Source organism: Cebus imitator, unplaced genomic scaffold (genome assembly GCF_001604975.1).
Source record: "Cebus imitator isolate Cc_AM_T3 unplaced genomic scaffold, Cebus_imitator-1.0 Scaffold126, whole genome shotgun sequence".
NCBI lineage: Eukaryota > Metazoa > Chordata > Mammalia > Primates > Cebidae > Cebus > Cebus imitator.
Genome location: NW_016107441.1, coordinates 56,009 through 69,194, shown reverse-complemented (window position 1 = coordinate 69,194; position 13,186 = coordinate 56,009).

The window sequence follows — 13,186 nt, the reverse complement described above, 5'->3', positions numbered from 1 at the left end:
TCTTTCTTTTTCAGAGAGAGGGTCTTACTCTGTTGCCTAGGCTGGCATGCAGTGGTGCAGTTATAGCTCACTGCAGCCTCAACCTTCAGGGCTCAGGTGGTCCTCCTCCCTCAGTCTCTGAATAGCTGGAACCACAGGCATGTGCCATGTTACCCAGCTAATTATTATTTTGAGACCAAGTCTTCCTCTGTTGCCCAGGCTGGAGTGTAGTGTGGCAATCTCAACTCACTGCAACATCTGCCTCCTGGGCTCAAGTGATCCTCCCACCTCAGCCTCCTGAGTAGCTGAGACTATAGGCGCACGCCACCAGGCTCAGATAATTTTTTTCTGCATTTTTAGTAGAGACAGGGTTTCACTGTGTAGACCAGGCTGGTCTCAAACTCCTGACAATTGATCTGCCCGCCTCAGCCTCTCAAAATGCTGGGATTACAGGTGTGAGCTACTGTGTCTGGCCTTTTTAAAAATTATTTGTTGAGACCAAACCTCCCTATGTTGCCCAAGCTGGTCTCGAACTCCTGGGCTCAAGGGATCCTCCCGCCTCAGCCTTCCAAATAGCTGAGACTACAGGTGTGTGCCCCTCTGCCTGTTAATTTAAAAAAAGAAAAATTTTTTTTTTTTGAGATGGATCTTGCTCTCGTCACCCAGGTTGGAGTGCAATGGCACGATCTCAGCTCACTGCAGCCTCCGCCTCCTGGATTCAAGCGATTATCCTGCCTCACCCTGCAGAGTAGCTGGGATTACAGGCACCCACCACCACACCTGGCTATTTTACCTTTTTTTTTTAATTTTTAAATCTCTGTAGAGGTGTCATCTTCGCATGTTGCCCAGACTGGACTCATACTCCCAGTCTCAAGCAATCCTCCAGCCTTGGCCTCCCAAAGTGCTGGGATTACAGGCATGAGCCACTGTGCCTGGCCAACTTTTATGTTTAGACCTATGATCTGGGTTAATATTTGTCTGTGGAATCTGGAAACAGTTGACGTTCACTTTTTTCTTCAAATCCACATTCATTCATTTAATGAGATTAATTGAATTAATCCTTTACACAGTTAAATTGCCTTGCCATGTTTATTGAAAATCAATTAACCATCTGTGAATGAGTTAATTTCTTGGCTCTCTGTTCTGTTCCGTTGATCTATTTGTCTCTGTATGACAATACCACATTATCTTGATTACTGCTGCTTTATGTATGTATTTATTTAGAGACAGGGTCTCACTCTGCCACTCAGGCTGGAGTGCAGTGGCGCAATCTTGGCTCACCACAGCCTTGAGCTCCTGGGCTCAAGTGATCTTCCCGCCTCAGCCTTCCGAGTAGCTGGGACTCCAGGTATGCACTACCATGCCCATAGTTTTATTTTTTGGGATCTCACTATGTTGCCCAGGCTGGTCTCAAACTCCTGGGCTTGGCTGGGTACAGGGTTTCACACCTGTAATCCCAGCACTTTGGGAGGCTGAGGCAGGAGGATTACTTGAGGTCAGGATTTCAAGACCAGCCTGGGCAACTAGTAAGACCCCCATCTCTATTTTTTAAAATTTAAAATAACCAAAAAGGCTCGAACGATCCTCCCACCTTAGCCTCCCAAAGTGCTGGGATTACAGGTTTAGCCACAGCGCCCAGCCTACCATACCTTTAGAAGTCTTTAAATCAGACAGTAAGATTCCAAGTCCCTTCCTTCCTTCCTTCCTTTTCTTTTTTTTATCTTTTTTTCCCGTGTTTGATCCTTGAGGCATCAGACCTGATCCTTCCTTCCTTCCTTCCTTCTTTCTTTCCTTTTTCAAAGTTTTGCTGTTGTTGCCCAGGCTAGAGTGCAGTGCAATCTTGACTAACTGCAACTTCTGCCTCCTGCATTCAAGCGATTCTTCCTCAGCCTCCTGAGCAGCTGGGATTACAGGCGTTCACCACCATGTCTGGCTAATTTTTTGTATTTTTAGTAGAGACAGTGTTTCACCGTGTTGCCCAGGCTGGTCTCAAGCTCCTGATCTCAGGTGATCCACCAGCCTTGGCTTCCCAAAGTGCTGGGATTACAGGAATGAGCCACCGGGGCCTGCCTTATTCCCTCCCCTCCCCTCCCCTCCCCTCCCCCCTCCCCTCCCCTTCCCTTCCCTTCCCTCCCTTCCTCCCTTCTTTCCTTGCTTTCTTCCTTCCTTCTTTCCCTCCTTCCCTCCATCCCTTTCTCTTTCTTTCTTTCTTTCCAGAGAAGCTGGAATACAGTGGCCCCACCATAGCTCACAGTAGCCTTGATGTCCTGGGCTTAAGCAATCCTCCTGTCTCAGCCTCCCAAATTGCTGGGACTACAGGTGCCCACCACCACACCCAGCTGATTTTTAAATTTTTTGTAGAGATGGGGTCTAACTATAGTTGTCCAGGCTTGTCTGAAACTCCTGGGCTCAAGTGATCCTTCCACCTCAACCTCCCTAGATGCTGGGACCACAGGCATGAGCCACTGCACCCAGCCTTCTCTAAGATTGTGTTGCTTATCCAAGATGTTTTGCTTGTACCTATCAATTTTATAAAATTTACAGCACACACAAATATCTGTGAAAAAAGCATGCTAGGACTAGAACTGCATTGAGGTTACAGATTCACTGGATCTATATGTATTCATTGGATCTATATGTCTCTGTATGACCAAACCACATTATATTGATTACTGCTGACAGCCTAACAACATGTCAATATAAATATCTGTCATCTTAATTTCTCTCAGCAATGTTTTGTAATTTTCTTTATTTTATTATATATATTTATTTAAATTTGATATTTATTCAATTTCTATTTATAATAAGATAAACATATTTCTTTAATTCTGTTATATATTTAATTGTATTATGTATTTATTAAACATACATATTTGTTTATTTAATGTGATTATATATAGTTGTTAAATATATATATTTCAGCAAGGCTTTGTAATTTTCTTTGTTTTTCGTGTGTTTGTATATATATACACACACAAAATCTATATATACACATACGTATAAACATGTATATATATATCTGTATATATTATATATATACATATATATGTATATACATGTATGTGTGTGTGTGTATATATATATATATATATATATATATTTTGTGTGTATATATATTTTGAGACAGGATGTGGCTTTGTCACCCAGGCTGGAGTACAGTGACAAGATCTTGGCTCATTGCAACCTCTGCCTCCTAGGCTCAGGCGATCCTCCCACCTCAGCCTGCCAAGCGGCTGGAACTACCAGTGCAAGTCACCATGCCCAGCTAATGTTTGTTTATTTTTTGTAGAGACAGGGTCTTTGTTTTTTTTGAAACGGAGTCTCTCATTGTCGCCCAGGCTGGAGTGCAATGGTGCAATCTTGGCTCACTGCAACCTCCGCCTCCCAGGTTCATGCAATTCTCCTGTCTCAGCCTCCCGAGTAACTGGGATTACAGGTACACACCACCACACTTGGCGAATTTTTTGTATTTTTAGTTGAGACAGGGTTTTATTATGTTGGTCAGACTGGTCTCGAACTCCTGACCTTGTGATCCGCCCACCTCAGACTCCGAAAGTGTTGGAATTACAGGCATGAGCTACTGCGTCCAGCTGACAGGGTCTTGCTATGTTGCCCACACTGGTCTCAAATGCCTGGCCTCAAGCCATCCTCCTGCCTCTGCTCCCAAAGTGCTGGGATTGCAGGAGTGAGCCACCACACCTGGCCTTGTATTATCTTTTAAAATTTACCCCTAAGTATTCTTTTTTATTTTATTTTTGAAATAGAGTCTCACTATGTTACAGGCTGGAGTGCAGTGTGCAGTGGTGTGATCTTGACTCACTGCAACCTCCGTTTCCCAGGTTCGAGCAATTCTTGTGCCTCAGCCTCCAGACTGTCTGTATTTCCTGTTTTTAAACGTTATTGGTCTTTATTTATTTATTTTATTTATTATTTTATATTGGTATTTTTAAAAGTTTATTTTCCAATAGTACACTGCTAGTATATAGAAATATAATAGAATTTTGACTGTGTGTGGTGGTTCCCAGCCCTTTGGGAGGCCAAGGTGGGCAGATCACCTGAGGTCAGGAATTCAAGACCAGTCTGATGAACATGGAGAAACCTCATCTCTACTAAAAATACAAAATTAGCTGGGTGTGGTGGTGGGTGTGTATAATCCCAGCTACTCAGGAGGCTTAGGCAGGAGAATCGCTTGAACCCAGGAGGCGGAGGTTGCAGTGAGCCAAGATTGTGCTGTTGCCCTCCAGCCTGGGCAAGAAGAGCAAAACTCCATCTCAAAAACAAATAAAAAAGAAATATAATAGAATTTTATATTTGATGTTGTATTTTATAATCTGGCTAAATCAGGTTATTAGTCTAGTAGCCTTTCTGGATTCAATGGAATTTTCTATGTAGATTATTATATTGGTATTGATTCTGAATTAATTTTCTTTTCTTTCTTTTTGAGACAGAGTCTTGCTCTATTGCCCAGGCTGGAATGCAGTGGTGCAATCCTGGCTCACTGCAACTTCCGCCTCCCGGGTTCAGGTGATTCTCCTGCCTCAGTCTCACAAGTAGCTGGGATTACAGGAGCCCGCCACCATACCCAGCTAATTTTTGTATTTTTAGTAGAGATGGGGTTTCACCATGTGAGCCAGGCTGGTCTCGAACTCCAGACCTCAAATGATCCGGCCACCTCAGCCCCTCAAAGTGTTGGGATTACAGGCGTGAGCCACCATGCTCGGCCTGTGTGGAATTTTCTATGTCTATTATATTGGTTATGATTTAATTTTCTTTTCTATCTGTATGCATTCTTTTCTTTTTCTTGCTTCACTGTTGTTTTAGGAAAAGCCGTGATTTTCCTGTATTCTCATTCTCCCGCAGCAATCAACACAGAGGAAGGCTTCTGTAACCAAATGTGTGGGGGTTTCCCACACGCCAAGCAGCAGGTGCCAGCTGGGTGTCCTCCATTCAGCCCTGATACTGTCTGCCTGGAGACAGAGTTGGATGCCACAGGTTAGGGGCTCAGTTCCCAAGACTACCTATCCCCCCAGGTTCTAATCGTAAGTCTGGGCCTCTCGAACTTTTGACTGACTGGTATCATGTTGCGGTTCCCAGGACCCCCTTTTGGAGTTCGATTAATTTGTTAGAGTGGCCCACAGCACTCCAGGAAGTGCATACATTTACTGGTTTATCAGAAAGGATATTGCAAAAGTGCCAGGCGTGGTGGTTCACACCTGTAATCCCAGCACTTTGGGAGGCTGAGGCGGGCAGATCACTTGAGGTCAGGAGTTCAAGACCAGCCTGGGCAACATAGTGAAACTCTGTCTGTACTAAAAATACAAAAAAATTAGATGGGTATGGTGGTGGGTGCCTGTAATCCCAGCTACTGGGAAGGCTGAGGCAGGAGAATCACTTGAACTTGGGAGGTGGAGGTTGCAATGAGCCGAGATCACACCACTGGGCAACAGGAGCGAAACTCTGTCTCAAAAAAAAAAAATTGAAAGAAAGAAACGAAAAAAGGGCCAGGCGCAGTGGCTCACACCTATAATCTCAGCACTTTGGGAGGCCAAAGTGGGCAGATCACTTGAGATCAGGAGCTTGAGACCAGCCTGGCCAACATGGCAAAACCTCATCTCTACTAAAAATACAAAAATTAGCCCGGCATAGTGGCACATGCCTGTAATTCCAGCTCCTGAGGAGGCTGAAGCAGGAGAATCAGTTTAACCCGGGAGGCGGAGGTTGAAGTGAGCCAAGATTGCGCCACCACACTCCTGCCTGGGCCACAGAGTGGGAGAGACTCTGTCTCAAAAAAATAAAAAGAAAAAGAATATTGCAAAAGATATGGATGAAGAGCTAACTAGGGCTAGGTCTGAGGCAGGGGCGTGGAGCTTCCATACTCCTCCGCATGCTGCTTTCCAGAAACCACCCTGTGTTATGCATTCAGAAGCTCCACTACCCGTCCTCTTGGCTTCTTCTGGAGGCTTCATGAAGTCAGCATTCCTTCCCCCCTGGGAAGGGCCTTAAGGCCCATAGTCAGAAAGGTGGGAGAAGATTAGAGTCCTGCCTTGGGGCAGGCAGAAGGAGACCAGGAGAAGGTCAGAGGCTGCCCGAGTCCTCACACAGCAAACATCATCACAAAAGACTGTAGCGAGGGCCACGGAGTTATGAGCCAGGAGCCCTGGAGGAAAAACAACGTGTTTCCGTAACAACACAGCTGTGTGTGAACTAGGCAATATGATGTAGAGTATACATGGTAAGCCGCCGTATACCTGCTGTGTTCCCAAGCACTCAGTATTACTTTCTTTTTCTTTTCTTTTTTTTTTGAGATGGAGTCTTGCTCTGTGGCCCAGGCTGGAGTGCAATGGAGTGATCTCGGCTCACCACAACATCCGCCTCCCAGGTTCAAGTGATTCTCCTGCCTCAGCCTCCTGAGTAGCTGTGATTACAGGCACGTACCACCATGCCCAGCTAATTTTTGTATTTTTAGGAAAGATGAAGTTTCACCATATTTGCCAGGATGGTCTCGATCTCTTGACCTCATGATCCGTCTGCCTCAGCCTCCCAAAGTGCTGAGATTACAGGCCTGAGGCCCTGCATCTGGCCTCCTCTTACATTTTACTATAAGCAGCAAGAAGAAACCAGTCCTCATTTTCAATACGTGGCTTGGAAATCTTCTCAGTTAAATATCCAATATTATCATTTATGAGTTTGGCTTTGCATATAACTCAAAGACATACTCCCGCTAAGCTTTCTGAGACTACATAATAGGTCTTCTTTTCTCCAGTTTCCAAGAACATATTCCTCATTACCTTCTTTAATATTTTTATTATTTATTCATTTTGAGGTGGAGTCTCATTCTGTCACCCCAGCTGGAGTGCAATGGCGGGATCCTGGCTCCCTGCAACCTCTGCCTCCCAGGTTCAAGCAATTCTCCTGCCTCAGCCTCTTGAGTAGCTGGGATTACAGGCGTTTGCCACCATGCCTGGCTAATTTTTTGTATATTTAGTAGAGACAGGGTTTCACTACATTGGCCAGGGTGGTCTCGAACTCTTAATCTCATGATCCGCCTGCCTCGGCCTCCCAAAGTGCTGGGATTACAGACATGAGCCACCTCGTCTGGCCTATTTTTTTTTTCTTTTTTGAGACAAAGTCTTGCTCTATTGACCAGGCTGAAGTGCAGTGGCACAATCTTGGCTCACTGCAGCCTCTGCCTCCTAGGTTCAAGCAATTCTCATGCCTCAGCTCCTGAGCAGCTGAGATTACAGATACTTGCCAACACATCCAGCTAATTTTTTTTTGGTGGGGGTGTATTTTGTGGAGATAGGTTTTTGCCATGTTGCCCAGGCTGGTCTCGAATTCCTGAGCTCAAGCGATCCACTCACCTCAGCCTCCAAAAGTGCTGGGATTACAGGCATGATCCACTGTGCCTGGCCTGATAGTACTCATCACCTTCTGAGCCCTCACCATACCAGCCACACCTTTTACGTCTGTATTGCTACCAAGAGCCTGTTTGTGACCATTTAGGCATCCTCTAAAAAGATTTAGGTTTGGTTTTTTTTTTTTTTTTTTTTTTTTGAGAGACGAAGTCTTGTTCTGTTGCCCAGGCTGGAGTGCCATCGTGAGATTTTGGCTCACTGCGAGCTCCGCCTTTCAGGTTCAGGCAGTTCAGTTCAGTTCTCCTGCCTCGGCTCTGAGTAGCGGGGATCACAGGTGTGTGCCACTATGCCTGGCTAATTTTTGTATTTTTAGTAGAGATGGAGTTTCACCATGTTGGTCAAGCTGGTCTTGAACTCCTGACCTTGTGATCTCCCCGCCTCAGCTTCCCAGAGTGCTGAGATTACAGGCGTGAGCCACTGTGCCCAGCCAAAGATTTAGGTTTACTATACCACATTCCTCATTTCCTTCTAAAATTCCTCACTAGCAGAGTTTTTAACTTCCCTGTTTCTAGTAATAATCAATTCCAGGAAACCTAAGCTTTTTCTGTTATGGACCTCAAAACTTTTCCACTGCTGCTGGCTGTGGTGGTGCATGCCTATAGACCCAGCACTTTGGGATGCTGAGGCAGGAAGATTGCTTGAGCCCAGCAGATTGAGGCTGCAGTGAGCTCTGATTGCACCACTGTGCCCCAGCCTGGTCAAGAGGGCAAAACTGTCTTTAAAAAATGGTTTCTATAAAAACAGTGGACCAGGCATGGTGCCTCATGCCTGTAATCCTGGCACTTTGGGAGGCCAAGGCAGGAGGATAGCTTGAGTTTGAGACTGGCCTGGGCAATACAATGAGACCCCATTTTACAAAAAATAAAAAGAGCTGGGCGGTGGCTCACACCTGTAATCCTAGCACTTTGTGAGGCTGAGGCGGGCAGATCATGAGATCAACAGATCAAGACCATCCTGGCCAACATCATGAAACTCCTACTAAAACACAAAAATTAGCTGAGCATGGTGGCACGTGCCTATAGTCCCAGCTACTCGGGTGGCTGAGGTAGGACAATTGCTTGAACCTAGGAGGCAGAGGTTGCAGTGAGCCTAGATCATGCCACTGCACTCCAGCCTGGCACCTGGGAACAGGGTGATAAATAAATAAATAAATGATAAAATTTGGCTAGGCAAGGTGGCTCACACCTGTAATCTCAGCACTTTGGGAGGCCAAGGTGGGAGGATCACAAGGTCAGGAGTTCGAGACCACCTGGCCAGCATGGTGAAATCCCATTTCTGCTAAAAATGTAAAAAATTAGCCAGCCGTGGTGGCAGATACCTGTAGTTCCAGCTATTCGGGAGGCTGAGGCAGGAGAATTGCTTGAACCTGGCAAGCAGAGGTTGTGGTGAGCCGAGATCACGCCACTGCACTCCAGTTGGGGTGACACAGCAAGACTATGTCTCAAAGAAAAAAAATAAAAAAATAAAAAGCCTGTAGCTGAGACTATACCATGCCTGGGTAAACGACAAATGCTATAGTCCCAGCTACTTGGCAGGCTAAAGAAGGATGATCTTGGCCAGGCACGGGGGCTCACACCTGTAATCCCAGCACTCTGGGAGGCCAAGGTAGGTGGATCACAAGGCTGGAGTGCAGTGGCACAATCTTGGCTTACACTGCAACTTCCACCTCCCAGATTCAAGTGATTCTCCTGCCTCAGCCTCCTGAGTAGCTGGGATTACAGGCGTCTGCCACCATGCCTGGCTAATTTGTGTAATTTTAGTAGAGACAGGGTTTCACCACGTTGGCGAGGCTGGTCTCAAACTCCTGACCTCAGGTGATCTGTCCCGCTCAGGCTCCCAAAGTGCTGAGATTACAGGCCACTGCACCCAGCCTGGAATTTCTCATTTCTAAAACTGTTTGCTTAGTAGCTAGAACCTAATTATATTATGACGGTTAATCCGTTTCTTGAGTCACATTTATTGCTTTTCATTTAGGAAAATGAGAACTAGCTAGGCAAACGGACAGAACTTAGCATGTGGAGGATGGGAGTCGGAATTCAACTACACAGGAGAACGTGCAGAAAAGGCTATTATCAGCTGTCCCCCTAAAATGCAAGGGTTCCTAAATCCTGCTAAAGAGCTTTCAAAAAGAGTTATTGGGCCGGGCGCGGTGGCTCGCACCTATAATCATAGAACTTTGGGAGGCCGAGGTGGGTGGATCACCTGAGGCCAGGAGTTCAAGACCAGACTGGCCATCATGGTGAAACCCCATCTTTAAAAAAAAGGAGTTACTAAAATGGCTAGGGCAGTGGCTCATGCCTACAATCTGTGTTTTGTGAGGCCAGGGTGAAAGGAGTGCTTGAGCCCAAGAGTTTGAAGCTTCAGTGAGCTATGATTGCACCACCGTACTCCAGCCTGGGCCACAGAGCAAGACCCCATCACTTAAAAACAAATGTTGTGGGCTGAGTACGGTGGCTTATGCCTGTAATCCCAGTACTTTGGAAGGCAGAGGCTGGTGGATCACCTGAAGTTAATAGTTCAAGACCAGCCTGGCCAACATGGTGAAACCCTGCCTCCACTAAAATACAAAAATTGGCTGGGCATGGTGGTAGGTGCCTGTAATCCCAGCCACTCAGGAGGCTGAGGCAGGAGAATCACTTGAACCTGGGAGGTGGAGATTGCAGTGAGCCGAGATTGCGTCATTGCACTCCAGCCTGGGAAATAAGAGTGAGACTCCTCTCAAAAAAGAAATGAGAAATTCCATTTTCTTTTTACTGTTCCCTGAATAAACAGGAATAGTATTCTTTGTGGAGGATCTACTGAAGGCAGACGTATGTCAGTCATATTCCCAAGGAACTCTGCAAACACGAGAGGTGTCCAGCAACAGAGCTCAGGACCTGCTAGGACCGCATCTCCTCTCCAGCAGGTATTCTGAATTAGAGCCGATTATTCTCACTGCCGTTTCCCACCACAGCCCTCACGCTTCTACCTGTAGCCCTGGCTTTATTCTGTGCAGGAGAATTCTGTTGTGTTCTTCTCCACCCACTTCCATCAGGAGGCTTTGCAGGACAGAGGCCTTGTCTGGCTGTCCCTGTATTGCCTCCCACTGGCCACACACATTTTGTTTTTTTATTTTTATTTTACTAATTTATTTTGAGATAGTTTTACTCTGTTGCCAGGCTGGAGTGCAGTGGCGCAATCTCGGCTCACTGTAACCTCTGCCTCCTGCATTCAAGCGATTCTCCTGCCTCAGCCTCCCACATAGTTAGGATGACAGGCATCCACAACCACACTTGGCTAATTTTTGTATTTTTAGTAGAGAAGGGGTTTCACCAAGTTGGCCAGGCTGGTCTTGAACCTCTGACCTCAGGTGATCTGCCTACCTCGGCCTCCCAAAGTGCTGAGATTACAGAGGTGAGCCACTGCGCCTGGCCTGGCTGCACTTTCTAATCACATTCAAAATACACTCTGCCTGAAGCCCGTCTCTAGGGGTTCTGTTTAATTGGTTTGAGATGTGGCCAGGGTTTGAGGATTTTTTTTTATTTTTTGAGACGGAGTCTTGCTGACCTCAAGTGATCTGCTGGCCTTGGCCTCCGAAAGTGCTGGGATTACAGGCGTGAGCCATCACACCTGGCCTAATTTTTGTATCTTTATTAGAGATGGGGTTTCACTGTGTTGGCCAGGCTGGTCTTGAACTTCTGAACTCAGGTGATCTACTGGCCTTGTCCTCCCAAAGTGCTGGGGTACAGGCATGAGCCACCATGCCCGGACAATTTACAGTTTTTAGTGCACCAATTTTATTTTTTATTTTTAGACACAGGGGCTCACTCTGTTACCCAGGCTGGAGTGCAGTGATGCGATCACAGCTCACTGCAGTCTTCACATCCCGGGCTCAAGCAATCCTCTTGCCTTAGCCTCCAGGGTAGCTGGGACTACAGATGTGTGCCATTATGCCTGACTAATTTTTTTCCTATTTTTTGTAGAGATGGGGTCTTACTATGTTGCCCAGGCTGGTCCTGAATTCTTGGGCTCAAGTGAACCTCCTGCCTTGACCTCCCAAAGTGCTGGGATTATAGGCCTCAGCCACTGTGCCCAGCTGAGTGCAATGAATTTTTTAAAATTTAATAAATAAATATCTTATAATCTAGTTTGAGACCAAAAATATGTAGCAAACAGTTGGGCATGGTGGCCTGTGCCTTAATCCCAGCTACTTGGGGGGCTGGGGTGGAAGGACTGCTTGAGGCCAGGAGTTTTAGCCACAGTGAGCTATGATTGGGCCACCACAGTCCAGCCTGGGCAACACAGCAAGACCCTGTCTCTAATGAAAATATCATCAGGAAGTGGACAGAGTATGTATGTGTGTGTGACATCCGGGAAAGTGCTGAGTACATTATTTGATGGCAACAGCAGCTGAAAGGAAGTGCAGGGTGGAGGAAGGAAGCAGCTATCAGATGTGAGTGGGAGGTCACAGGAACCTGCTGTGTCCCACTGCACCCGCCCTGGGAAAGCTGTTATATGTCCATCAGCAGAAGAACATCTCGATCCCGCCTCACTGCAACCTCTGCCTCCAAGGTTATGGTGGGTGCGCCTGCTCTCATGGAGGTCCTGGTGTGCTGGGACCTTACGGAGTCCTCAGTGCAGTCATCTGTAACTGAGGGAGGGTCCAGCAGCTATAGCCAGAGGAACTACCTGGTAAGAAAGGGACACTTCCTAGGACCTGACGTGGTTCTGGGCTCTTGGTTCTGTAATCAAGTCCCCGGACATTGCGTGACATCAGTGTTAGAAGGTCCAGGATGGCTGGGTGTGGTGGCTCATGCCTGTAATCCCAGCATTTTGGGAGGCCAAAGCAAGAGGATCACTTGAGGTCTTGAGTTCAAGACCAGCCTAGCCAACATGGTGAAACCCCATCTCTACTAAAAATACAAAAATTGTCGGGCACAGTGGCTCACACCTGTAATCCCAGCTCTTAAGGGAGGCAGAGGCAGGAGGATAGCTTGAGAGCCCAGGAGCTTGAGACCTGCCTGGGCAATATAGCAAGACCTGGTTCTCCATAAAAAGGAAAAAAAAAAAAAAATGACAACCCCTCCCCGCAAATTAGCTGGGCATGGTAGCACACTCCTGTAATACCAGCTACTTGGGAGGCTGAGACAGGAAAATTGCTTCACCTGGGAGGCAAAGTTTGCAGTGAGCCGAGATCATGCCACTGCCCTCCAGCCTGGGCGACACAGTGAGATTCTGTCTCAAGAAAAAAAAAATGAAAGAAAAAGAAGGTCCAGGATCCTTCCTTAGGAAACAAGCCCCTTCCTGATGTAGGCCTACCAATCTCCATGCCACCCCCCACACTTTTAGCCTGGAATGACCACAGCATCTGCAGCTGTCTCAGAGCCTTCCTGCTCTCCTCCTGCTTAGCTCCTCATTCCTCCAGCCCCAACTCCGGCACCACCCATGCAGAGATCCCTTCACCCACGTAGGGAAGGGATCACCCTTCACCCTCACCCTCTTCTACGGTGTGTCCCACAGCCTTGCTTCCGTCTAGAAACAGCACACTTACTCCACTCTGGCCATCTGTGCCTCCTCCAGATTGAAGAAGGCACAAGAAGCATCTTTGTATCCTCAGCACCCAGCCAGGGCTTCTTGACCTTCAGGTGGCAACCAGCAAACGACAGTGGGCCAGCAGTTGGGTGGAAGAATGCAGGATGCAGTGAGTGAGTGAGTGGCTGAGTGAATGAATGAATGCAGGATGCAGCGAGTGAGTGGGTGAGTGAATGAATGAATGCAGGATGCAGCGAGTGAGTGGGTGAGTGAATGAATGA